The sequence below is a fragment of the Lithobates pipiens genome, unplaced genomic scaffold (assembly GCF_037356315.1).
Source record: "Lithobates pipiens isolate NorthernLeopardFrog02 unplaced genomic scaffold, aLitPip1_a1.2 Scaffold_8, whole genome shotgun sequence".
Taxonomy (NCBI): Eukaryota; Metazoa; Chordata; class Amphibia; order Anura; family Ranidae; genus Lithobates; species Lithobates pipiens.
This window is the reverse complement of record NW_027507903.1, coordinates 367,216,064-367,237,443: the sequence shown is the minus strand read 5'-3', so window position 1 is coordinate 367,237,443 and position 21,380 is coordinate 367,216,064. Positions and strand designations below refer to the sequence as shown.

Here is a 21,380-nt window from a genome sequence, read left to right as displayed (position 1 = left end):
TCTTAACCATTTCAGGATGCTAAGCAGGGTTGGGCCTGGTTAGTACCTGGATGGGAGACCGCCTGGGAATACGAGGTGCCGTAGGCGTTTTTTAAATATGTTGTTGTCGTCGATGACCTGTTTAATTTTTCTGCTTGTTTGCCGAGGTGACCATCTTGGCGTTTGTCAAGAGGGTTGAGAGTGGCTAGCAAGTTTGCCTATGGCCACATCACCCTGAATGTGCCTGATCTCGTCTGATCTCAGATGCTAAGCAGGGTCGGGCCTGGTTAGTACCTGGATGGGAGACCCCTGGGAAAACCTTTTGCTGTGGGCTTGTTTAAATGTTTTGTCGTCAACGACCTGTTTAATTTTTCTGTTTGTTTGCCGAGGTGACCATCTTGGCGTTTGTCAAGAAGGTCACGAAGGTCAAGAGGGTCAAGAGGGTCAAGAGGGTCAAGAGGGTCAAGAGGGTCAAGAGGGTCAAGAGGGTCAAGAGGGTTGAGAGTGGCTAGCAAGATCGCCTACGGCCACCTCACCTTGAATGTGTCTTATCTCGGATGCTAAGCAGGGTCGGGCCTGGTTAGTACCTGGATGGGAGACAGCCTGGGATTACCAGGTGCCGTTGTCTTTTTTTAAATATGTTGTTGTCGTCGATGACCTGTTTAATTTTTTTGCTTGTTTGCCGAGGTGACCATCTTGGCCTTTGTCAAGAGGATTGAGAGTGGCTATCAAGATTGCCTATGGCCACATCACCCTGAATGCACCCAAACTTGTCTGATCTTGGATGCTAAGCAGGGCCGGGAAAGGTTAGAACCTGGATGGGAGACCGCCTGGGAAAACCAGGTGCCGTGGGCTTTTTTTTAAATATGTTGTTGTCGTCGACGACTTATTTAATTTTTCTGCTTGTTTACCGAAGAGACCATCTTGGCGATTGTCAAGAGGGTTGAGAGTGGCTAGCAAGTTTGCCTATTTCCACATCACCCTGAATGCACCCAATCTTGTCTGATGTCGGATGCTAAGCAGGGTCGGGTCTGGTTAGTACCTGGATGGGACACCGCCTGGGAAAACCAGGTGCCGTGGGCTTTTTTTAAATATGTTGTTGACGTCGACGACCTTTTTATTTTTTCTGCTTGTTTGCCGAGGTGACCATCTTGGCGTTTGTCAAGAGGGTTGAGAGTGGCTATCAAGATTGCCTACGGCCTCATCACCCTGAATGCACCCACTCTCGTCTGATCTTGGATGCTAAGCATGGTCGGGCCTGATTAGGACCTGGATGGGAGACCGCCTGGAAATACCAGGTGCCGTAGTTTTTTTTTAAATATGTTGTTTTCGTCGATGACCTGTTTAATTTTTCTGCTTGTTTGCCGAGGTGACCATCTTGGCGTTTGTCAAGAGGGTTGAGAGTGGCTAGCAAAATCGCCAGGGCCAAATCATCCTGAATGCGCCCGATCTCGTCTGATCTCGGATGCTAAGCAGGGTTGGGCCTGGTTAGTACCTGGATGGGAGACCGCCTGGGAATACGAGGTGCCGTAGGCGTTTTTGAAATATGTTGTTGTCATCGATGACCTGTTTAATGTTTCTGCTTGTTAGCCGAGTTGACCATCTTGGCGTTTGTCAAGAGGGTTGAGAGTGGTTAGCAAGATCGCCTATGGCTATACCACCATGAATGCACCCGTTCTCGTCTGTTCTCGGATGCTAAGCAGGGTCGGGTCTGGTTTGTACCTGGATGGGAGACCGCCTGGGAATAACAGGTGCAGTAAGCTTTGTTTAAATATGCTGTTGTCGTCGACGACCTTTTTATTTTTTCTGCCTATTTGCCGAGGTGACCCTCTTGGCGTTTGTCAAGAGGGTTGAGAGTGTCTAGCAAGATAGCCTACAGCCACATCACCCTGAATGCGCCCGATCTTGTCTGATCTCAGATGCTAAACAGGGTCGGGCCTGGTTAGTACCTGTATGGGAGACCGCCTGGGAATCACAGGTGCAGTATGCTTTTTTTAAATATGTTGTTGTCGTTGACGAACTTTTAATTTTTTCTGCCTATTTGCCGAGGTGACCATCTTGGCTTTGTCAAGAGGGTTGAGAGTGGCTTGCAAGATCGCCTACGGCCATGCTAAGCAGAGTCGGGCCTGGTTAGTACTTAAATGGGAGACCGCTTGGGAAAACCAGGTGCCGTGGGCTTTTTTTTATATATGTTGTTGTTGTCGACGGCCTATATAATTTTTCTGCTTGTTTGCCGAGGTGACCATCTTGACTTTTGTCAAGAGGCTTGAGAGTGGCTATCAAGATTGCCTACGGCCACATCTTCCTGAATGCACCCGATCTTGTCTGATCTCGGATGCTGAGCATGGTCGGGCCTGGTTAGTCCCTGGATGGGAGACCGCCTGGGAATACCAGGTGCAGTAGGCTTTTTTTAAATATGTTGTCGTTGACGACCTGTTTAATTTTTCTTCTTGTTTGCCGAGGTGACCATCTTGGCGTTTGTCAAGAGGGTTGAGAGTGGCTAGCAAGATCGCTTATGGTGACATCACCCTGAATGCGCCCGATCTCGTCTGATCTCGGATGCTAAGCAGGGTCGGGCCTGGTTGGTACCTGGATTGGAGACTACCTGGGAATACCAGGGGCCGTAGGTTTTTTTAAATATGTTGTTGTTGTCGATGACCTGTTTAATTTTTCTGCTTGTTTGCCGAGGTGACCATCTTGGCGTTTGTCAAGAGGGTTGAGAGTGGCTAGCAAGTTTGCCTACGGCCACATCACCTTGAATGTGCCTGATCTAGTCTGATCTCAGATGCTAAGCAGGGTCGGGCCTGGTTAGTACCTGGATGGGAGACCCCTGGGAAAACCACTTGTCGTGGGCTTTTTTTAAATATGTTGTTGTCGTCGATGACCTGTTTAATTTTTTTGCTTGTTTGCCGAGGTGACCATCTTGGCCTTTGTCAAGAGGATTGAGAGTGGCTATCAAGATTGCCTATGGCCACATCACCCTGAATGCACCCAAACTTGTCTGATCTTGGATGCTAAGCAGGGCCGGGAAAGGTTAGAACCTGGATGGGAGACCGCCTGGGAAAACCAGGTGCCGTGGGCTTTTTTTTAAATATGTTGTTGTCGTCGACGACTTATTTAATTTTTCTGCTTGTTTACCGAAGTGACCATCTTGGCGATTGTCAAGAGGGTTGAGAGTGGCTAGCAAGTTCGCCTATTTCCACATCACCCTGAATGCACCCAATCTTGTCTGATGTCGGATGCTAAGCAGGGTCGGGTCTGGTTAGTACCTGGATGGGACACCGCCTGGGAAAACCAGGTGCCGTGGGCTTTTTTTAAATATGTTGTTGACGTCGACGACCTTTTTATTTTTTCTGCTTGTTTGCCGAGGTGACCATCTTGGCGTTTGTCAAGAGGGTTGAGAGTGGCTATCAAGATTGCCTACGGCCTCATCACCCTGAATGCACCCACTCTCGTCTGATCTTGGATGCTAAGCATGGTCGGGCCTGATTAGGACCTGGATGGGAGACCGCCTGGAAATACCAGGTGCCGTAGTTTTTTTTTAAATATGTTGTTTTCGTCGATGACCTGTTTAATTTTTCTGCTTGTTTGCCGAGGTGACCATCTTGGCGTTTGTCAAGAGGGTTGAGAGTGGCTAGCAAAATCGCCAGGGCCAAATCATCCTGAATGCGCCCGATCTCGTCTGATCTCGGATGCTAAGCAGGGTTGGGCCTGGTTAGTACCTGGATGGGAGACCGCCTGGGAATACGAGGTGCCGTAGGCGTTTTTGAAATATGTTGTTGTCATCGATGACCTGTTTAATGTTTCTGCTTGTTAGCCGAGTTGACCATCTTGGCGTTTGTCAAGAGGGTTGAGAGTGGTTAGCAAGATCGCCTATGGCTATACCACCATGAATGCACCCGTTCTCGTCTGTTCTCGGATGCTAAGCAGGGTCGGGTCTGGTTTGTACCTGGATGGGAGACCGCCTGGGAATAACAGGTGCAGTAAGCTTTGTTTAAATATGCTGTTGTCGTCGACGACCTTTTTATTTTTTCTGCCTATTTGCCGAGGTGACCCTCTTGGCGTTTGTCAAGAGGGTTGAGAGTGTCTAGCAAGATAGCCTACAGCCACATCACCCTGAATGCGCCCGATCTTGTCTGATCTCAGATGCTAAACAGGGTCGGGCCTGGTTAGTACCTGTATGGGAGACCGCCTGGGAATCACAGGTGCAGTATGCTTTTTTTAAATATGTTGTTGTCGTTGACGAACTTTTAATTTTTTCTGCCTATTTGCCGAGGTGACCATCTTGGCTTTGTCAAGAGGGTTGAGAGTGGCTTGCAAGATCGCCTACGGCCATGCTAAGCAGAGTCGGGCCTGGTTAGTACTTAAATGGGAGACCGCTTGGGAAAACCAGGTGCCGTGGGCTTTTTTTTATATATGTTGTTGTTGTCGACGGCCTATATAATTTTTCTGCTTGTTTGCCGAGGTGACCATCTTGACTTTTGTCAAGAGGCTTGAGAGTGGCTATCAAGATTGCCTACGGCCACATCTTCCTGAATGCACCCGATCTTGTCTGATCTCGGATGCTGAGCATGGTCGGGCCTGGTTAGTCCCTGGATGGGAGACCGCCTGGGAATACCAGGTGCAGTAGGCTTTTTTTAAATATGTTGTCGTTGACGACCTGTTTAATTTTTCTTCTTGTTTGCCGAGGTGACCATCTTGGCGTTTGTCAAGAGGGTTGAGAGTGGCTAGCAAGATCGCTTATGGTGACATCACCCTGAATGCGCCCGATCTCGTCTGATCTCGGATGCTAAGCAGGGTCGGGCCTGGTTGGTACCTGGATTGGAGACTACCTGGGAATACCAGGGGCCGTAGGTTTTTTTAAATATGTTGTTGTTGTCGATGACCTGTTTAATTTTTCTGCTTGTTTGCCGAGGTGACCATCTTGGCGTTTGTCAAGAGGGTTGAGAGTGGCTAGCAAGTTTGCCTACGGCCACATCACCTTGAATGTGCCTGATCTAGTCTGATCTCAGATGCTAAGCAGGGTCGGGCCTGGTTAGTACCTGGATGGGAGACCCCTGGGAAAACCACTTGTCGTGGGCTTTTTTTAAATATGTTTTTGTCGTCGACGACCTATTTAATTTTTCTGTTTGTTTGCCAAGGTGACCATCTTGGCGTTTGTCAAGAGGGTTAAGAGGGTCAAGAGGGTTGAGAGAGTGGCTAGCAAGATCGCCTACGGCCACCTCACCTTGAATGTGTCTTATCTCGGATGCTAAGCAGGGTCGGGCCTGGTTAGTACCTGGATGGGAGACAGCCTGGGATTACCAGGTGCCTGTTTAATTTTTTTGCTTGTTTGCCGAGGTAACCATCTTGGCCTTTGTCAAGAGGGTTGAGAGTGGCTAGCAAGATCGTCTATGGCCACATCACCCTGAATGCACCCAAACTTGTCTGATCTCGGATGCTAAGCAGGGCCGGGAAAGGTTAGAACCTGTATGGGAGACCGCCTGGGAAAACCAGGTGCCGTGGGCATTTTTTAAATATGTTGTTGTCGTCGACGACTTATTTAATTTTTCTGCTTGTTTACCGAAGTGACCATCTTGGCGTTTGTCAAGAGGGTTGAGAGTGGCTAGCAAGTTCGCCTATGTCCACATCACCCTGAATGCACCCAATCTTGTCTGATGTCGGATGCTAAGCAGGGTCGGGTCTGGTTAGTACCTGGATGGGAGACCGCCTGGGATAACCAGGTGCCGTGGGCTTTTTTTAAATATGTTGTTGACGTCGACGACCTTTTTATTTTTTCTGCTTGTTTGCCGAGGTGACCATCTTGGCGTTTGTCAAGAGGGTTGAGAGTGGCTAGCAAGATTGCGTACTGCCACATCACCCTGAATGCACCCACTCTCATCTGATCTTAGATGCTAAGCATGGTCGGGCCTGATTAGTACCTGGATGGGAGACCACCTGGGAATGCCAGGTGCCGTAGGCTTCTTTTAAATATGTTGTTGTCGTGTGCGACCTGTTTAATTTTTCTGCTTGTTTGCCGAGGTGACCATCTTGGCGTTTGTCAAGAGGGTTGAGAGTGGATAGCAAGATCACCTACGGCCACCTCGCCCTGAATCCACCTGATCTCATCTGATCTCGGATGCTAAGCAGGGTCGAGCCTGGATAGTACCTGGATGGGAGACCACCTGGGAATACCAGGCGCCGTAGGCTTTTTTTAAAATATGTTGTTGTGGTCGAAGACCTGTTTTATTTTTCTGCTTGTTTGCCGAGGTGACCATCTTGGAGTTTGTCAAGAGGGTTGAGAGTGGCTAGCAACATCGCCTACGCCCACATCACCCTGAATGCGCCCGATCTCGTCTGATCTCAGATGCTAAGCAGTAAGCAGGGTCAGGCCTGGTTAGTACCTGCATGGGTGACCGCCTGGGTATACCAGGTGCCGTAGCCTTTTTTTAAAATATGTTGTTGAGGTCGACGACCTGATTTATTTTTCTGCTTGTTTGCCGAGGTGACCATCTTGGCATTTGTCGAGGGTTGAGAGTGGCTAGTAAGATCGCCTTTGGCCACATCACCCTGTATGCGCTCGATCTCGGATGCTAAGCAGGGTTGGGCCTGGATAGTGCCTGGATAGTACCTGGATAGTACCTGGATGGGAGACCGCCTGGGAATACCAGGTGCCGTAGGCTTTTTTTAAAATATGTTGTTGTGGTCGACGACCTGTTTCATTTTTCTGCTTGTTTGCCGAGGTGACCATCTTGGCGTTTGTCAACAGGGTTGAGAGTGGCTAGCAAGATCGCCAACGGCCGCATCACCCTAACTGCACCCGATCTCATCTGATCTCGGATGCTAAACAGGGTCGGGCCCGGTTAGTACTTGGATGGGAGATCGCCTGAGTATACCAGGTGCCGTAGGCATTTTTTAAAATATGTTGTTGTGGTCGACGACCTGTTTCATTTTTCTGCTTGTTTGCCGAGGTGACCATCTTGGCGTTTGTCAAGAGGGTTGAGAGTAGATAGCAAGATCGCCTACGGCCACCTCGCCCTGAATCCACCTGATCTCATCTGATCTCGGATGCTAAGCAGGGTCGAGCCCGGATAGTACCTGGATGTGAGACCACCTGGGAATACCAGGCACCGTAGGCTTTTTTTTAAATATGTTGTTGTGGTCGAAGACCTGTTTTATTTTTCTGCTTGTTTGCCAAGGTGACAATTTTGGCGCTTGTCAAGAGGGTTGACAGTGGCTAGCAAAATCGCCCATGGCCACATCACTCTGAATGCATGCGATCTCATCTGATCTCAGATGCTAAGCAGGGTCGGGCCTGGTTAGTATCTGGATGGGACACCGCTTGGGAATACCAGGTGCCGTAGGCTTTTTTATAAATATGTTGTGGTCGACGACATGTTTTATTTTTCTGCTTGTTTGCCGAGGTGACCATCTTGGCGTTTGTCAACAGGGTTGAGAGTGGCTAGCAAGATTGCCTACGGCTAAATGACCCTGAATGCGTCTGATCTCGGATGCTAAGCAGGGTTGGGCCTGGTTAGTTCCTTGATGGTAGACCGCCTGGGAATACCAGGTGCCATAGGCATTTTTTAAATATGTTGTCGTCGACGACCTGTTTACATTTTCTGCTTGTTTGCCGAGGTGACCAGCTTGGCGTTTGTCAACAGTGGCTAGCAAGATCGCCTACGGCCATATCACCCTGAATGTGTCTGACTCTCGGATGCTAAACAGGGTCAAGCCTGAATAGTGCCTGGATGGGAGGCCGCCTGGGAATACCAGGTACGGTAGGCTTTTTTTTTAAATATGTTGTTGTCGTCGGCGACCTATTTAATTTTTCTGCTTGTTTGCCGAGGTGACCATCTTGGCGTTTGTCAAGAGGGTTGAGAGTGGCTAGCAACATCGCCTACGGCCACATAACCTTTTAATGCGTTTGATCTCGGATGCTAAGCCGGCTTGGGGCTGGTTAGTACCTGGTTGGGAGACCGCCTGGGATTACCAGGTGCCGTAGGCTTTTTTTAAATATGTTGTTGTCGACGACCTGTTTAATTTTTATGCTTATTTGCCGAGGTGACCATCTTGGCGTTTGTCAAGAGGGTTGAGAGTAGCTAGCAAAATTGCCTAAGGCCACATCACCCTGAATGCGCCTGATCTCGTCTGATCTAGGATGCTAAACGGGGTCGGGCCTGGTTAGTACCTGGATGGGAGAAAACCTAGGAATACCGGGTGCAGTAGGCTTATTTTATATATGTTGCTGTCGTCAACGACCTGTTTAATTTTTCTGCTTGTTTACCGAGGTTACCATCTTGGCATTTGTCAAGAGGGTTGAGAGTGGCTACCAAGATCGCCTACGGCCACATCAACCTGAATGCACTCGATCTCATTTGATCTCGGATGCTAAGCAGGGTTGGGCCTGGTTATTACCTGGATGGGAGAACGCCTGGGAATACCAGGTGCCATAGGCTTCTTTTAAATATGTTGTTGTTGTCGACGACCTGTTTATTTTTTCTGCTTGTTTGCCGAGGTGACCATCTTGGCGTTTGTCAAGAGGATTGAGAGTGGCTAGCAAGATTGGCTAGCAAGATTGGCTAGCAAGATTGGCTAGCAAGATTGGCTAGCAAGATTGGCTATGGCCACATGAAGCTAAATGCACCTGATCTCATCTGATCTCGGATGCTAAGCAGCGTCGGGCCTGCTTAGTACCTTAATGGGAGACCACCTGGGAATACCAGGTGCCGTAGGCTTCTTTTATTTATGTTGTCGTCGACGACCTGCTTAATTTTTCTGCTTGTTTGCCGAGGTGACCATCTTGGCGTTTGTCAAGAGGGTTGATAGTGGCAACCAAGATGACCTACGGCCACATCACCTGAATGGACCTGATCTCGTCTGATCTCGGATGCTAAGCAAGTTCGGGCCTGCTCAGTTCCTTAATGGGAGACCGCCTGGGAATACCAGGTGCCGTAGGCTTCTTTTATATATGTTGTTGTCGTCGACGACCTGCTTAATTTTTCTGCTTGTTTGCCGAGGTGACCATCTTGGAGTTTGTCAAGAGCGGCTTGCAAGATCGCCTATGGCCACATTAACTTGAATGCCCCCGATCTCATTTGATCTCGGATGCTAAGCAGGGTCGAGCTTGGTTAGTACCTGGATGGGAGCCCGCCTGGAAATACCAGGTGCCATAGGCTTTTTTTAAATATGTTGTTGTTGTCGACGACCTGTTTAATTTTTCTGCTTGTTTGCCGAGGTGACCATCTTGGAGTTTGTCAAGAGGGTTGAAAGTGGCCAGCAAGGTCGCCTATGGCCACTTTACCCTGAATACACCCGATCTCATCTGATCTCGGTTGCTACGCAGGGTTAGGCTGGGTTAGATACCTCGAAGGGAGATCAGCTGGGAATACCAGGCGCTGTAGGCTTTTCTTAAATATGTTGATGTCGTTGACGACCTGTTTAATTTTTCTGCTTGTTTGCCGAGGTGACCATCTTGGCGTTTGTCAAGAGAGTTGAAAGTGGCTAGCAAGATCGCCTATGGCCACATCACCCGGAATGCACCTAATCTCGTCTGATCTCGGATGCTAAGCAGGGTCGGGCCTGGTTAGCATCTGGATGGGAGACCGCCTGGGAATACGAGGTGCCGTAGGCTTTTTTTTTAAATCTGTCGTTGTGGTCGACGACCTATTTTATTTTTCTGCTTGTTTGCCGAGGTGACCATCTTGGCGTTTGTCAAGAGGGTTGAGAGTGGCAAAAAATATCGCTTATGGCCACATCTCACTGAATGTGCCCAATCTCGTATGATCTCGGATGCTAAGCAGAGTCAGGCCTGGTTAGTATCTGGATGGGAGACCGCCTGGGAATACCAGGTGCCGTAGGCTTTTTTAAAAATATTTTGTTGTGGTCGACGACCTGTTTTATTTTTCTGCTTGTTTGCCGAGGTGACCATCTTGGCGTTTGTAAAGAGGATTGAGAGTGGCTAGCAAGATTGCCTATGGCCACATCAGCCTGAATGCGCCCAAACTCGTCTGATCTCAGATCCTAAACAGGGTCGGCCCTGGTTAGAACCTGGTTGGGAGACCGCCTGGGAATACCAGGTGCCGTAGGCTTTTTTTAAATATGTTGCTGTCGTCGACGACCTGTTTAATTTTTCTGCTTGTTTGCCGAGGTGACCATCTTGGCGTTTGTCAAGAGGGTTGAAAGTGGCTAGCAAGGTCGCCTATGGCCACATTACCCTGAATACACCCGATCTCATTTGATCTCAGTTGCTAAGCAGGGCCGGGCCGGGTTAGGTACCTTGATGAGAGACCACCAGGGAATACCAGGCGCTGTAGGCTTTTCATAAATATGTTGATGTCGTCGACGACCTGTTTAATTTTTCTGCTTGTTTGCCGAGGTGACCATCTTGGCGTTTGTCAGGAGAGTGGAGAGTGGCTAGCAAGATCGCCTATGGCCACATCACCCTGACTGCATCTGAACTTGGATGCTAAGCAGGGTCGGGCCTGGTTACTACCTAGATTGGAGACCGCCTGGGAATACCAGGTGCAGTAGGCTTATTTAAAATATGTTGTTGTCGTTGACGACCTGTTTAATTTTTCTGCTTGTTTGCCGAGGTGACTATCTTGGCATTTGTCAAGAGAGTTGAAAGTGGCTAGCAAGGTCGCCTACGGCCACATCACCCTGAATGCGCCTGATCTCGTCTCATGTCAGATGCTAAGCGGGGTCCTGCCTGGTTAGTACCTGGATGGAAGACGGCTTGGGAATACCAGGTGCCTTATGCTTTTTTTAAAAATTTAGTTGTGGTCGACGACCTGTTTTATTTTTCGGCTTGTTTGCCGAGGTGACCATCATGGCATGTGTCCAGAGGGTTGAGAGTGGCTAGCAAGATCTCCTACGGCCACATTACCCTGAATGCGCCTGATCTCGTCTCATGTCAGATACTAAGCAGGGTCTTGCCTGGTTAGTACCTGGCTCGAAGACGGCCTGGGATTACCAGGTGCCGTAGGCTTTTTTAAAATATGTTGTTGTCGACGACCTGTTTAATTTTTCTGCTTGTTTGCCGAGGTGACCATCTTGTCGTTTGGCAAGAGGGTTGAGAGTGGCTACCAAGATCGCCTATGGCCACATCAACCTGAATACGCTCGATCTCATTTGATCTCAGATGCTAAGCAGGGTTGGGCCGGGTTAGGTACCTCGATGGGAGACCACCAGGGAATACCAGGCGCTGTAGGCTTTTCATAAATATGTTGATGTCGTCGACGACCTGTTTGATTTTTCTGCTTGTTTGCCGAGGTGACCATCTTGGCGTTTGTCAAGAGAGTTGAGAGCAGCTAGCAAGATCGCCTATAGCCACATCACCCTGACTGCATCTGATCTCGGTTGCTAAGCAGTGTCGGGCCTGGTTAGTACCTAGATGGGAGACCACCAGGGAATACCAGGCGCTGTAGGCTTTTCATAAATATGTTGTTGTCATTGCCGACCTGTTTAATTTTTCTGCTTGTTTGCCGAGGTGACCATCTTGGCATTTGTCAAGAGAGTTGAAAGTGGCTAGCAAGATCGCCTACAGCCACATCACCCTGAATGCGCCTGATCTCGTCTGATCTCGGATGCTAAGCAGGGTCGGGCCTGGTTAGCATCTGGATGGGAGACCGCCTGGGAATACGAGGTGCCGTAGGCTTTTTTTTTAAATATGTTGTTGTGGTCAACGACCTATTTTATTTTTCTGCTTGTTTTCCGAGGTGACCATCTTGGCGTTTGTCAATAGGGTTGAGAGTGGCTAGCAAGATCACCTACGGCCACATCACCCTGAATGCGCCTGACCTCGTCTGATCTTGGATGCTAAGCAGGGTCAGTCCTGGTTAGTACCTGGCTGGGAGACCGCCTGGGGATACCAGGTGCTGTAGGCTTTTTTTTTTAAATATGTTGTTGTGGTCGACGACCTGTTTTATTTTTCTGCTTCTTTGCCGAGGTGACCATCTTGGCGTTTGTCAAGAGGGTTGAGAGTGGCTAGGTAGATCGCCTATGCCCACATCACCCTGAATGCGCCCGATCTCATCTGATCTTGGATGCTAAGCAGGGACGGGCCGGATTAGTACCTGCATGGGTGACCTCCCGGGTGTACCAGGTGCCGTAGGCTTTTTTTAAAATATGTTGTTGTGGTCGACAACCTGTTTTATTTTTCTGCTTGTTTGCCGAGGTGACCATCTTGGCGTTTGTCAATAGGGTCGAGAGTGGCTAGCAAGGTCGCCTACGGCCACATCACCCTGAATGCGCCTGATCTCGTCTCATGTCATATGCTAAGCGGGATCTTACCTGGTTAGTACCTGGATGGAACACGGCTTGGGAATACCAGGTGCCGTATGCTTTTTTAAAAAATGTTGTTGTGGTCGACGACCTGTTTTATTTTTCTGCTTGTTTGCCGAGGTGACCATCCTGGCGTGTGTCCAGAGGGTTGAGAGTGGCTAGCAAGATCTCCTACGGCCACATCACCCTGAATGCGCCTGATCTCGTCTCATGTCAGATGCTAAGCGGGGTTGTCAGGAAAGGTTCCCTCCGCTGGTATTATCAATCATTTGGCATGCAGTACTGCGATCCACCAGCAGGTGTCTCCTGCTGGAATTATGTCATCTTTGGTCCGCAGTACTGGTGTTCACCAGCGGAGGGATCCTGGCAGTATGGAGCAGGTATTTCCCTCTGCAGTCAGGCGTCACATGACTGACAGCAGCCATTATAAATACCCGGCAAGTTTATATACACTTCGCCTTGGTATTGTCCTTGAGCCCTGACCTGCAGCCTGTTTGATACCTGTTACCTGTTACCTGTTACCTGTTACCTGTTACCTGTTACCTGTTACCTGTTACCTGTTACCTGATCCCCGATCCCTGTTTCCTGTTTCCTGTATCCTGCCTCCTGTACCTGTTCCCTTTCTCCTTGTCCCCCTATTCTGCTACCTCCTATTTATGACCCCGGCCTGGCTTGACTACGATTCTGGTACTCCCTTTGTTACATTATACTGGTTTATTTGCTTATCTGCACTGTTTGGTTGTTAGTTTGTTCACTTAGTTTGTATTGGTGGTGTGTTCACATTTGTATGCGTTTGCTTAATAAATTTACCTTCACTTATTTGTGTCTAGTTCACTTTGTCGCAGTCACACAGTTCTGGTCACATCTGGTTCATGATAGAATACCAAGGCCATTCCTGACCAGAAGTGGCTGCACAGGGGAACCATTTGCTTTAGTTTGGTTGCAAACATGAATGCTGATGAGATCATTTATTTTTCTCTGCTGGCATCTGAGAGTGGTGATTATTGCTGCCAGGCTTTGAAAGGATGGTCTAGTGACCAGTTGTTTGCAGCTATGCGTTTGGCTCACTCCCTGGTTGATCAGGGTTATATATTGTTTGGGGAGGTGCAGCCTTTGATAAAGATCTGTACTGAGCTAGCCCTGCCCTGTATCCCAGATGGCCGTGATGATTTCACTCCTCCTTTTGATATGAATCAGGTTGTATCTTTAGTATGGCTTTTTGAAGATGATCCTGCTGATTTTTGTGAACACTACTCAGCCTGTTCCCCACAGGTGATTGCTGAGTGCATTGTATCTGCTCAGTCTTTGGTTAGACAGGGAGGCTTAAAACTTCAGTTTGTACAACCCATACTTTCAGCATGGTCTGACATGGTGCAATCAGCCCCAGCCAAACAATCCACCTCTGCCATCAGGTATGAGCCTACCCAAAAGTATGTTTCCCCATCAGCCATGTCAACCTCAGTTGCAGCCCAGTACACGCTGCTCCCAACCAAATACTCATATCCAGTCTCTACTCCCTGTACTTATCCTGCATTCAACCCACCTGCCTCCTCTCCACTGTCTACAAACCCACAAGTTCTTTCCCCAGCTACTGGTACCTCTTCCCTGCCATATCACAATCCTCCTTTCCAGTCTGCTGCACCCCTTATTTACAGTCCTGTAGTCACCTACAGAGCTTCAGTGGCTAAGCCAAAGAAAAAACGAAAGTTTTTCCCAACCAAAATGGTCTTACCATTAACCCAACCTGCCTCCACACCTACCAATCTGTCCCAGCCCGGAGTGCCAGAGCCAGAGCTCCAGCCCGGAGTGCCAGAGCCAGAGTTCCAGCCTGACGCCTTCCAGTCTGACGCCTTCCAGCCTGATGTCCCGGCCTTCCAGCCTGACGCCTTCCAGCCTGATGTCCCGGCCTTCCAGCCTGACGCCTTCCAGCCTGATGTCCCGGCCTTCCAGCCTGACGCCTTCCAGCCTGATGTCCCGGCCTTCCAGCCTGACGCCTTCCAGCCTGATGTCCCGGCCTTCCAGCCTGACGCCTTCCAGCCTGATGTCCCGGCCTTCCAGCCTGACGCCTTCCAGCCTGATGTCCCGGCCTTCCAGCCTGACGCCTTCCAGCCTGATGTCCCGGCCTTCCAGCCTGACGCCTTGCAGCCTGATGTCCCGGCCTTCCAGCCTGACGCCTTGCAGCCTGATGTCCCGGCCTTCCAGCCTGACGCCTTCCAGCCTGATGTCCCGGCCTTCCAGCCTGACGCCTTCCAGCCTGATGTCCCGGCCTTCCAGCCTGACGCCTTCCAGCCTGATGTCCCGGCCTTCCAGCCTGACGCCTTCCAGCCTGATGTCCCGGCCTTCCAGCCTGACGCCTTCCAGCCTGATGTCCCGGCCTTCCAGCCAGACGCCTTCCAGCCTGATGTCCCGGCCTTCCAGCCAGACGCCTTCCAGCCTGATGTCCCGGCCTTCCAGCCAGATGCCTTCCAGCCTGATGTCCCGGCCTTCCAGCCAGACGCCTTCCAGCCTGATGTCCCGGCCTTCCAGCCAGACGCCTTCCAGCCTGACGTCCCGGCCTTCCAGCCAGACGCCTTCCAGCCTGATGTCCCGGCCTTCCAGCCAGACGCCTTCCAGCCTGACGTCTTGCAGTCTGATGTCCCGGCCTTTCAGTCTGACGTCTTGCAGTCTGATGTCCCGGCCTTCCAGTCTGACGTCTTGCAGTCTGATGTCTCGGCCTTCCAGTCTGACGTCTTGCAGTCTGATGTCTCGGCCTTCCAGTCTGACGTCTTGCAGTCTGATGTCTCGGCCTTCCAGTCTGACGTCTTGCAGTCTGATGTCTCGGCCTTCCAGTCTGACGTCTTGCAGTCTGATGTCTCGGCCTTCCAGTCTGACGTCTTCCAGTCTGACGTCTTGCAGTCCGATGTCTCCGCCTTCCAGTCTGACGTCTTGCAGTCCGATGTCTCCGCCTTCCAGTCTGACGTCTTGCAGTCTGATGTCCCGGCCTTCCAGTCTGATGTCTTGCAGTCCGATGTCCCTGCCTTCCAGTCTGATGTCTTGCAGTCCGATGTCCCGGCCTTCCAGTCTGATGTCTTGCAGTCCGATGTCCCGGCCTTCCAGTCTGATGCCTTGCAGTCTGATGTCCCGGCCTTGCAGTCTGATGTCCCGGCCTTCCAGTCTGATGTCTTGCAGTCTGATGTCCCGGCCTTCCAGTCTGATGCCTTCCAGTCTGATGCCCCGGCCTTCCAGTCTGATGTCCCGGCCTTCCAGTCTGATGCCTTCCAGTCTGATGTCCCGGCCTTCCAGTCTGATGCCTTCCAGTCTGATGTCCCGGCCTTGCAGTCTGATGCCTTCCAGTCTGATGTTCTGGCCTTCCAGTCTGATGCCTTCCAGTCTGATGTTCCGGCCTTGCAGTCTGATGCCTTCCAGTCTGATGTCCCGGCCTTCCAGTCTGATGCCTTCCAGTCTGATGTTCCGGCCTTCCAGTCTGATGCCTTCCAGTCTGATGCCTTCCAGTCTGATGTCCCGGCCTTCCAGTCTGATGCCTTCCAGTCTGATATCCCGGCCTTGCAGTCTGATGTCCCGGCCTTGCAGTCTGATGCCTTCCAGTCTGATGTTCCGGCCTTCCAGTCTGATGCCTTCCAGTCTGATGTTCCGGCCTTGCAGTCTGATGCCTTCCAGTCTGATGTCCCGGCCTTCCAGTCTGATGCCTTCCAGTCTGATGCCTTCCAGTCTGATGCCCCGGCCTTCCAGTCTGATGCCTTCCAGTCTGATGCCCCGGCCTTCCAGTCTGATGTCCCGGCCTTCCAGTCTGATGCCTTCCAGTCTGATGTTCCGGCCTTCCAGTCTGATGCCTTCCAGTCTGATGCCTTCCAGTCTGATGTTCCGGCCTTGCAGTCCGATGCCTTCCAGTCTGATGCCCCGGCCTTCCAGTCCGATGCCTTCCAGTCTGATGCCCCGGCCTTCCAGTCTGATGCCCCGGCCTTCCAGTCTGATGCCTTCCAGTCTGATGCCCCGGCCTTCCAGCCTGATGCCTTCCAGTCTGATGCCCCGGCCTTCCAGTCTGATGCCCCGGCCTTCCAGTCTGATGCCTTCCAGTCTGATGCCCCGGCCTTCCAGTCTGATGCCTTCCAGTCTGATGTCCCGGCCTTGCAGTCTGATGCCTTCCAGTCTGATGTCCCGGCCTTGCAGTCTGATGCCTTCCAGTCTGATGTTCCGGCCTTGCAGTCTGATGCCTTCCAGTCTGATGTTCCGGCCTTGCAGTCTGATGCCTTCCAGTCTGATGTCCCGGCCTTGCAGTCTGATGCCTTCCAGTCTGATGTCCCGGCCTTGCAGTCTGATGCCTTCCAGTCTGATGTTCCGGCCTTGCAGTCTGATGCCTTCCAGTCTGATGTTCCGGCCTTGCAGTCTGATGCCTTCCAGTCTGATGTTCCGGCCTTGCAGTCCGATGCCTTCCAGTCTGAATTCCCGGCCTTGCAGTCCGATGCCTCACAGTCTGATGTCCCGGCCTCGCAGTCTGATTCCTTCCAGTCTGATGTCCCGGCCTCGCAGTCTGATTCCTTCCAGTCTGATGCCCCGGCCTTCCAGTCTGATGCCTTCCAGTCTGATGCCCCGGCCTTCCAGTCTGATGCCTTCCAGTCTGATGCCCCGGCCTTCCAGCCTGATGCCTTCCAGTCTGATGCCCCGGCCTTCCAGTCTGATGCCTTCCAGTCTGATGCCTTCCAGTCTGATGTCCCGGCCTTCCAGTCTGATGTCCCGGCCTTCCAGTCTGAAGTCCCGGCCTTCCAGTCTGATGCCTTCCAGTCTGATGTCCTGGCCTTGCAGTCTGATGCCTTCCAGTCTGATGTTCCGGCCTTGCAGTCCGATGCCTTCCAGTCTGATGTTCCGGCCTTGCAATCCGACGCCTTCCAGTCTGATGTCCCGGCATTGCAGTCCGATGCCTTCCAGTCTGATGTGCCTGCTGTCCAGCCTGATGTGCCTGCTGTCCAGCCTGATGTGCCTGCCTTCCAGCCTGACGTGCCCGCCTTCCAGCCTGACGTGCCACTGCCCGCCTTCCAGCCTGACGTGCCGCTGCCCGCCTTCCAGCCTGACGTGCCGCTGCCCGCCTTCCAGCCTGACGTGCCAGCTTCCCGGCCCGATGTGGTTCTGTCTGCTGCTCTGCTTGAAGTGTCTGTTACCCAACCTAATGTGACTTTGCCCATAGCCCAGCTTGACGCAGTGGACTTTCCCCAGCAACTGCTAGTTGGAGCGCCCGGAGGTCGCTCCTTTGAGGGGGGGTACTGTCAGGAAAGGTTCCCTCCGCTGGTATTATCAATCATTTGGCATGCAGTACTGCGATCCACCAGCAGGTGTCTCCTGCTGGAATTATGTCATCTTTGGTCCGCAGTACTGGTGTCCACCAGCGGAGGGATCCTGGCAGTATGGAGCAGGTATTGCCCTCTGCAGTCAGGCGTCACATGACTGACAGCAGCCATTATAAATACCCGGCAAGTTTATATACACTTCGCCTTGGTATTGTCCTTGAGCCCTGACCTGCAGCCTGTTTGATACCTGTTACCTGTTACCTGTTACCTGATCCCTGAACCCTGATCCCCGATCCCTGTTTCCTGTTTCCTGTATCCTGCCTCCTGTACCTGTTCCCTTTCTCCTTGTCCCCCTATTCTGCTACCTCCTATTTATGACCCCGGCCTGGCTTGACTACGATTCTGGTACTCCCTTTGTTACATTGTACTGGTTTATTTGCTTATCTGCACTGTTTGGTTGTTAGTTTGTTCACTTAGTTTGTATTGGTGGTGTGTTCACATTTGTATGCATAAGCTTAATAAATTTACCTTCACTTATTTGTGTCTGGTTCACTTTGTCGCAGTAACACAGTTCTGGTCACATCTGGTTCATGACAGGGGTCTTGCCTGGATAGTACCTGGATGGAAGATGGCTTGGGAATACCAGGTGCCGTATGCTTTTTTTTAAAATGTTGTTGTGGTCGACGACCTGTTTTTTTTTCTGCTTGTTTGCCGAGGTGACCATCTTGGTGTTTGTCAAAAGGGTTGAGACTGGATAGCAAGATCGCCTATGGCCACATCACACTGAATGCGTTTGATCTCGGATGCTAAGCAGCGTCGGGCCTGGTTAGTACCTGGATGGGAGACCGCCAGGGAATACCAGGTGCAGTAGGCTTATTTAAAATATGTTGTTTTCGTCGACGACCTGTTTAATTTTTCTGCTTGCTTGCCGAGGTGACCATCTTGGCGTTTGTCAAGAGTGTCTAGCAAGATCGCCTATGGCCACATCACCCTGAATGCGCCCGATCTTGTCTGATCTCAGATGCTAAACAGGGTCGGGCCTGGTTAGTACCTGGATGGGAGACCGCCTGGGAATCACAGGTGCAGTACGCTTTTTTTTAAATATGTTGTTGTCGTTGACGAACTTTTAATTTTTTCTGCCTATTTGCCGAGGTGACCATCTTGGCTTTGTCAAGAGGGTTGAGAGTGGCTTGCAAGATCGCCTATGGCCATGCTAAGCAGGGTCGGGCCTGGTTAGTACTTAAATGGGAGACCGCTTGGGAAAACCAGGTGCCGTGGGCTTTTTTTTATATATGTTGTTGTTGTCGACGGCCTATATAATTTTTCTGCTTGTTTGCCGAGGTGACCATCTTGACTTTTGTCAAGAGGCTTGAGAGTGGCTAGCAAGATTGCCTACGGCCACATCTTGCTGAATGCACCCGATCTTGTCTGATCTCGGATGCTGAGCATGGTCGGGCCTGGTTAGTCCCTGGATGGGAGACCGCCTGGGAATACCAGGTGCAGTAGGCTTTTTTTAAATATGTTGTTGTTGACGACCTGTTTAATTTTTCTTCTTGTTTGCCGAGGTGACCATCTTGGCGTTTGTCAAGAGGGTTGAGAGTGGCTAGCAAGATCGCTTATGGTGACATCACCCTGAATGCGCCCGATCTCGTCTGATCTCGGATGCTAAGCAGGGTCGGGCCTGGTTGGTACCTGGATTGGAGACTACCTGGGAATACCAGGGGCCGTAGGTTTTTTTAAATATGTTGTTTTCGTCGATGACCTGTTTAATTTTTCTGCTTGTTTGCCGAGGTGACCATCTTGGTGTTTGTCAAGAGGGTTGAGAGTGGCTAGCAAGATCGCCAGGGCCAAATCATCCTGAATGCGCCCGATCTCGTCTGATCTCGAATTGTTAAGGAATCTAATGTACATAATGATAATAAGAAAATGTCTATTTGCTTATGTGTATACATGTTCCTATGCTCCTTACTTATTATGTAATATACAGATTGACTTTCCGTTCGGAGTTAAGATGGCATCTACCCCCTACATCCCACGCGTTAGAAGAATGCATATGAGATAACAGAACCAGCTTCAACCGAACTTCAAGCATCAAGTTTCTTCATTTCTCTTGTATTGTAACCAATAAGATGTACCAATTAGACTGACATAGCAATGACGTATCTTTCTGCATAAAATATCAACACCGCCCACCAATAAATCAGAATTTAGAAGTAGCTGGGCTGAACGTGTCTCAGAGAGTGTTTACTTCTAATGTGCATGCACATTTATACTTTTTAATTAGAAATAGCAGCAGATAACCAAGAACTAGTTTGTAGTTCTTAACCATTTCAGGATGCTAAGCAGGGTTGGGCCTGGTTAGTACCTGGATGGGAGACCGCCTGGGAATACGAGGTGCCGTAGGCGTTTTTTAAATATGTTGTTGTCGTCGATGACCTGTTTAATTTTTCTGCTTGTTTGCCGAGGTGACCATCTTGGCGTTTGTCAAGAGGGTTGAGAGTGGCTAGCAAGTTTGCCTACGGCCACATCACCCTGAATGTGCCTGATCTCATCTGATCTCAGATGCTAAGCAGGGTCGGGCCTGGTTAGTACCTGGATGGGAGACCCCTGGGAAAACCACTTTCCGTGGGCTTTTTTTAAATATGTTTTTGTCGTCGACGACCTGTTTAATTTTTCTGTTTGTTTGCCAAGGTGACCATCTTGGCATTTGTCAAGAGGGTCAAGAGGGTCAAGAGGGTCAAGAGGGTCAAGAGGGTTGAGAGTGGCTAGCAAGATCGCCTACGGCCACCTCATCTTGAATGTGTCTTATCTCGGATGCTAAGCAGGGTCGGGCATGGTTAGTACCTAGATGGGAGACAGCCTGGGATTACCAGGTGCCTGTTTAATTTTTTTGCTTGTTTGCCGAGGTGACCATCTTGGCCTTTGTCAAGAGGGTTGAGAGTGGCTAGCAAGATAGCCTATGGCCACATCACCCTGAATGCACCCAAACTTGTCTGATCTCGGATGCTAAGCAGGGCCGGGAAAGGTTAGAACCTGGATGGGAGACCGCCTGGGAAAACCAGGTGCCGTGGGCTTTTTTTTAAATATGTTGTTGACGTTGACGACCTTTTTATTTTTTCTGCTTGTTTGCCGAGGTGACCATCTTGGCGTTTGTCAAGAGGGTTGAGAGTGGCTAGCAAGATTGCGTACTGCCACATCACCCTGAATGCACCCGCTCTCGTCTGATCTTGGATGCTAAGCATGGTCGGGCCTGATTAGTACCTGGATGGGAGACCACCTGGGAATGCCAGGTGCCATAGGCTTCTTTTAAATATGTTGTTGTCGTGTGCGACCTGTTTAATTTTTCTGCTTGTTTACCGAGGTGACCATCTTGGCGTTTGTCAAGAGGGTTGAGAGTGGATAGCAAGATCGCCTACGGCCACATCGCCCTGAATCCACCTGATCTCATCTGATCTCGGATGCTAAGCAGGGTCGAGCCTGGATAGTACCTGGATGGGAGACCACCTGGGAATACCAGGCGCCGTAGGCTTTTTTTAAAATATGTTGTTGTGGTCGAAGACCTGTTTTATTTTTCTGCTTGTTTGCCGAGGTGACCATCTTGGAGTTTGTCAAGAGGGTTGAGAGTGGCTAGCAAGATCGCCTACGCCCACATCACCCTGAATGCGCCCGATCTCGTCTGATCTCGGATGCTAAGCAGTAAGCAGGGTCAGGCCTGGTTAGTACCTGCATGGGTGACCGCCTGGGTATACCAGGTGCCGTAGCCTTTTTTTTTAAATATGTTGTTGAGATCGACGACCTGATTTATTTTTCTGCTTGTTTGCCGAGGTGACCATCTTGGCATTTGTCGAGGGTTGAGAG

At 50.4% G+C, this 21,380-nt stretch overlaps 2 non-coding genes and 44 pseudogenes across 2 annotated transcripts; all 46 read left to right on the top strand.

Moving 5' to 3' along the window:
• Positions 1-195: 195 nt before the first annotated feature.
• Positions 196-313, top strand: LOC143965222 (5S ribosomal RNA; annotated as a pseudogene).
• Positions 314-715: 402 nt separating this feature from the next.
• On the top strand, positions 716-834 carry LOC143965401 (5S ribosomal RNA; annotated as a pseudogene).
• A 109-nt stretch (positions 835-943) lies between these two features.
• Positions 944-1,062, top strand: LOC143965475 (5S ribosomal RNA; annotated as a pseudogene).
• Positions 1,063-1,170: 108 nt separating this feature from the next.
• Positions 1,171-1,289, top strand: LOC143965385 (5S ribosomal RNA; annotated as a pseudogene).
• A 108-nt stretch (positions 1,290-1,397) lies between these two features.
• Positions 1,398-1,515, top strand: LOC143964801 (5S ribosomal RNA; annotated as a pseudogene).
• Positions 1,516-1,623: 108 nt separating this feature from the next.
• On the top strand, positions 1,624-1,742 carry LOC143965276 (5S ribosomal RNA; annotated as a pseudogene).
• Positions 1,743-1,850: 108 nt separating this feature from the next.
• LOC143965263 (5S ribosomal RNA) lies at positions 1,851-1,969 on the top strand (annotated as a pseudogene).
• Positions 1,970-2,266: 297 nt separating this feature from the next.
• Positions 2,267-2,385, top strand: LOC143965232 (5S ribosomal RNA; annotated as a pseudogene).
• Positions 2,386-2,490: 105 nt separating this feature from the next.
• Positions 2,491-2,609, top strand: LOC143964569 (5S ribosomal RNA; annotated as a pseudogene).
• Positions 2,610-2,716: 107 nt separating this feature from the next.
• LOC143965414 (5S ribosomal RNA) lies at positions 2,717-2,834 on the top strand (annotated as a pseudogene).
• Positions 2,835-2,942: 108 nt separating this feature from the next.
• LOC143965400 (5S ribosomal RNA) lies at positions 2,943-3,061 on the top strand (annotated as a pseudogene).
• Positions 3,062-3,170: 109 nt separating this feature from the next.
• On the top strand, positions 3,171-3,289 carry LOC143965474 (5S ribosomal RNA; annotated as a pseudogene).
• A 108-nt stretch (positions 3,290-3,397) lies between these two features.
• LOC143965382 (5S ribosomal RNA) lies at positions 3,398-3,516 on the top strand (annotated as a pseudogene).
• A 108-nt stretch (positions 3,517-3,624) lies between these two features.
• On the top strand, positions 3,625-3,742 carry LOC143964789 (5S ribosomal RNA; annotated as a pseudogene).
• Positions 3,743-3,850: 108 nt separating this feature from the next.
• On the top strand, positions 3,851-3,969 carry LOC143965275 (5S ribosomal RNA; annotated as a pseudogene).
• A 108-nt stretch (positions 3,970-4,077) lies between these two features.
• LOC143965261 (5S ribosomal RNA) lies at positions 4,078-4,196 on the top strand (annotated as a pseudogene).
• A 297-nt stretch (positions 4,197-4,493) lies between these two features.
• LOC143965231 (5S ribosomal RNA) lies at positions 4,494-4,612 on the top strand (annotated as a pseudogene).
• A 105-nt stretch (positions 4,613-4,717) lies between these two features.
• LOC143964568 (5S ribosomal RNA) lies at positions 4,718-4,836 on the top strand (annotated as a pseudogene).
• A 107-nt stretch (positions 4,837-4,943) lies between these two features.
• On the top strand, positions 4,944-5,061 carry LOC143965413 (5S ribosomal RNA; annotated as a pseudogene).
• Positions 5,062-5,595: 534 nt separating this feature from the next.
• On the top strand, positions 5,596-5,714 carry LOC143965398 (5S ribosomal RNA; annotated as a pseudogene).
• A 108-nt stretch (positions 5,715-5,822) lies between these two features.
• Positions 5,823-5,941, top strand: LOC143965266 (5S ribosomal RNA; annotated as a pseudogene).
• A 108-nt stretch (positions 5,942-6,049) lies between these two features.
• On the top strand, positions 6,050-6,168 carry LOC143964857 (5S ribosomal RNA). Its single transcript, XR_013271308.1, has one exon. It is a non-coding gene; the product is annotated as a 5S ribosomal RNA (ribosomal RNA).
• Positions 6,169-6,277: 109 nt separating this feature from the next.
• LOC143965473 (5S ribosomal RNA) lies at positions 6,278-6,403 on the top strand (annotated as a pseudogene).
• Positions 6,404-6,750: 347 nt separating this feature from the next.
• Positions 6,751-6,869, top strand: LOC143964550 (5S ribosomal RNA; annotated as a pseudogene).
• A 109-nt stretch (positions 6,870-6,978) lies between these two features.
• Positions 6,979-7,097, top strand: LOC143965442 (5S ribosomal RNA; annotated as a pseudogene).
• Positions 7,098-7,206: 109 nt separating this feature from the next.
• On the top strand, positions 7,207-7,325 carry LOC143965023 (5S ribosomal RNA; annotated as a pseudogene).
• Positions 7,326-8,298: 973 nt separating this feature from the next.
• Positions 8,299-8,417, top strand: LOC143965551 (5S ribosomal RNA; annotated as a pseudogene).
• Positions 8,418-8,577: 160 nt separating this feature from the next.
• LOC143965248 (5S ribosomal RNA) lies at positions 8,578-8,696 on the top strand (annotated as a pseudogene).
• Positions 8,697-8,801: 105 nt separating this feature from the next.
• On the top strand, positions 8,802-8,919 carry LOC143965479 (5S ribosomal RNA; annotated as a pseudogene).
• Positions 8,920-9,018: 99 nt separating this feature from the next.
• Positions 9,019-9,137, top strand: LOC143964556 (5S ribosomal RNA; annotated as a pseudogene).
• A 108-nt stretch (positions 9,138-9,245) lies between these two features.
• Positions 9,246-9,365, top strand: LOC143965449 (5S ribosomal RNA; annotated as a pseudogene).
• A 108-nt stretch (positions 9,366-9,473) lies between these two features.
• Positions 9,474-9,592, top strand: LOC143965292 (5S ribosomal RNA; annotated as a pseudogene).
• A 110-nt stretch (positions 9,593-9,702) lies between these two features.
• LOC143965285 (5S ribosomal RNA) lies at positions 9,703-9,821 on the top strand (annotated as a pseudogene).
• A 336-nt stretch (positions 9,822-10,157) lies between these two features.
• Positions 10,158-10,277, top strand: LOC143965283 (5S ribosomal RNA; annotated as a pseudogene).
• Positions 10,278-11,053: 776 nt separating this feature from the next.
• LOC143964972 (5S ribosomal RNA) lies at positions 11,054-11,173 on the top strand (annotated as a pseudogene).
• A 325-nt stretch (positions 11,174-11,498) lies between these two features.
• Positions 11,499-11,617, top strand: LOC143964752 (5S ribosomal RNA; annotated as a pseudogene).
• A 110-nt stretch (positions 11,618-11,727) lies between these two features.
• Positions 11,728-11,846, top strand: LOC143965354 (5S ribosomal RNA; annotated as a pseudogene).
• A 111-nt stretch (positions 11,847-11,957) lies between these two features.
• LOC143964572 (5S ribosomal RNA) lies at positions 11,958-12,076 on the top strand (annotated as a pseudogene).
• Positions 12,077-18,495: 6,419 nt separating this feature from the next.
• On the top strand, positions 18,496-18,614 carry LOC143965253 (5S ribosomal RNA; annotated as a pseudogene).
• Positions 18,615-18,912: 298 nt separating this feature from the next.
• On the top strand, positions 18,913-19,031 carry LOC143965332 (5S ribosomal RNA; annotated as a pseudogene).
• A 105-nt stretch (positions 19,032-19,136) lies between these two features.
• On the top strand, positions 19,137-19,255 carry LOC143964567 (5S ribosomal RNA; annotated as a pseudogene).
• Positions 19,256-20,036: 781 nt separating this feature from the next.
• Positions 20,037-20,154, top strand: LOC143965267 (5S ribosomal RNA; annotated as a pseudogene).
• Positions 20,155-20,477: 323 nt separating this feature from the next.
• On the top strand, positions 20,478-20,596 carry LOC143965481 (5S ribosomal RNA; annotated as a pseudogene).
• Positions 20,597-20,705: 109 nt separating this feature from the next.
• Positions 20,706-20,824, top strand: LOC143965321 (5S ribosomal RNA; annotated as a pseudogene).
• A 108-nt stretch (positions 20,825-20,932) lies between these two features.
• Positions 20,933-21,051, top strand: LOC143964547 (5S ribosomal RNA). The gene has a single exon (XR_013271162.1). It is a non-coding gene; the product is annotated as a 5S ribosomal RNA (ribosomal RNA).
• Positions 21,052-21,160: 109 nt separating this feature from the next.
• LOC143965347 (5S ribosomal RNA) lies at positions 21,161-21,286 on the top strand (annotated as a pseudogene).
• The last annotated feature ends 94 nt before the right edge of the window (positions 21,287-21,380 follow it).